Source organism: Lampetra planeri, chromosome 30 (genome assembly GCF_965212315.1).
Source record: "Lampetra planeri chromosome 30, kcLamPlan1.2.h2, whole genome shotgun sequence".
Lineage (NCBI taxonomy): Eukaryota > Metazoa > Chordata > Hyperoartia > Petromyzontiformes > Petromyzontidae > Lampetra > Lampetra planeri.
The window spans coordinates 8,658,859-8,660,899 of record NC_136136.1 but is presented as its reverse complement, the minus strand read 5'-3'; the positions used below and the strand labels follow the sequence as shown (position 1 = coordinate 8,660,899).

Genomic DNA, 2,041 nt, shown 5'->3' with positions numbered 1-2,041 from the left:
AAAACTACCACGTGACCGAACCCAAAAACAAATATGGATCCGGTTACAAGTTACGACTTCCAGCACTGCATTCACAAGGTCCCTGCAATATGTTTTTCACAATTTACAAAAGAACGTCGCCTTTGCATTGCTTCGATACAACCAAACGTATGTACCGGTATCGACAGGCGAGTTTCTCATCGGGCAGAGTACGCGTCGAGAGATTTAGCATTAAAGCTCCCACGTGGCCTTTCACTCCACGAAAAAAGTACTCGCTAGCAGGAACCAGAGGTGTGGACTCGAGTCATGTGACTTGGACTCGAGTCAGACTCGAGTCATGAATTTGATGACTTGCGACTCGACTTGGACTTGCATAACAATGACTTTGTCCCACCTATGAGATGTGGACTCGAGTCATGTGACTTGGACTCGAGTCAGACTCGAGTCATGAATTTGATGACTTGCGACTCGACTTGGACTTGCATAACAATGACTTTGTCCCACCTCTGGCAGGAACCCGCGGAACTTCGGCGATCGAGGGATGGCAAAATACACACGTGTTGCCCATCACTGCCCGTCGTCCACATCACACGTGTGGCGTGACGTCATCAACCACCAGTGCGCCTTGTGACGTCACCCCCCTTTCACACGCGCTCTTGCGGCCGTCTGGAACGCTCTTCCTTCCGAGATTGACAAACGCATTTCTTTAGAACTGATTTGGTTTGTTTACACTAGGAGACCTCATTTACCAGTGGCAAAATATAGTAATAGGTTTTTACCCTTTCAACTGGTACAAAAACTGACACCTTTATACAAGGCATCATGTTTGCAGTTGAAAGGGTAAAACCTATTTCTATATTTTGCCACTGGTAAAGGAGGTTTCATAGTGTAAATGCTTACCCCGAGCTCTCAATACTCTGATAGTGCGCTGTCTTTGAGTTGCACGCCTTTTGGCGTCATCTGGTCCAACACCAATGGAGACTAGGCTCTAAGAAAAGCTGTCTCGGGTGTGGACCAATTAACTTCAAGGACAGTGCATATCATTATCAGATGTTGTTTCTTTTTGTTTGCATTTTGACTTCTCGTGTTGTGGTTATTGCAACCATGACGCCTTGTATAAAGGTGTCAATTTTGTAACAGTTGAAAGGGTAAAAACCTATTATACTATGATTTGGTTTGTGTTTAGTTGTTTTTTCCCTGTACCTCCGGATTAGCACGGTAGGCTACGTACGGCGCGAAAGAAGTTCACCACACAGTACATCCGCCTCAATCTAGCGTGACGTCAGCACCCTCCCGTCGGTCCTAAAGGATGACGTGGGAGGGTGGGGCTGGGTGGTGAGGTGAGGGTGGGGCTGGGTGGGGAGGGTGGGGCTGGGTGGGGAGTGGGAGGGGGGAGGAGGGGCTAGTCACCCCGTGGTGCCCTTATAAAACTCAACGTTTAACCTACTCACGCTGACTTGTGCCCGCCCTCACAGTCGGGCATATTTGCGGAATACACCACGCCGCCGTTTACCCTGGCCATTGACCGAGCAACCCAACGTTCGCTACCAGCTCCCTCCGCAGGAATGTGTTGAACAAAAATGTCTTAAAAGGGGGGAAAATACACAACCACTGTAACGTTTTGGATAGTCGTACAACAACAAACTTCATTGTTTCACCACGCAGTGTTCGCCCGAAAGGTGGAATTGAACCACTCTGTCGCTAAACAGCTACAGGTTTGAAGCCTGCACCCCGGACCACCGAGGCTCATCCGGGCAACATAAAGCAGCGTCTCGATAGCCTTTTAAATTACCCACTATGCGACTACATTAACGCTATGGGATACTCGCTTTTCGCGGCGCGCTTCGCTTGTTAGTTTGAGGCTCAGAATCATACAGGCCGTACATTTGTGAGTGACCTTTACGTGGACTTGATGCCGGGGATGGCAGTCTTTGTCTATTTTAAGCAAAGAGCAAGCATGCGAGCGAAATGTTAATTATCATAATTTATTCTGCAGTGGTACGTCATGGGGTGGGTGTGACCAATGGGAGACTGTAGATAATTTCTGTTGTCAGGGTTTCTC

At 48.2% G+C, this 2,041-nt stretch overlaps 1 non-coding gene across 1 annotated transcript; it reads right to left on the bottom strand.

Moving 5' to 3' along the window:
- Window positions 1-1,648: 1,648 nt before the first annotated feature.
- TRNASTOP-UCA (transfer RNA opal suppressor (anticodon UCA)) lies at window positions 1,649-1,735 on the bottom strand. The gene has a single exon. It is a non-coding gene; the product is annotated as a tRNA-Sec (tRNA).
- Window positions 1,736-2,041: the final 306 nt, after the last annotated feature.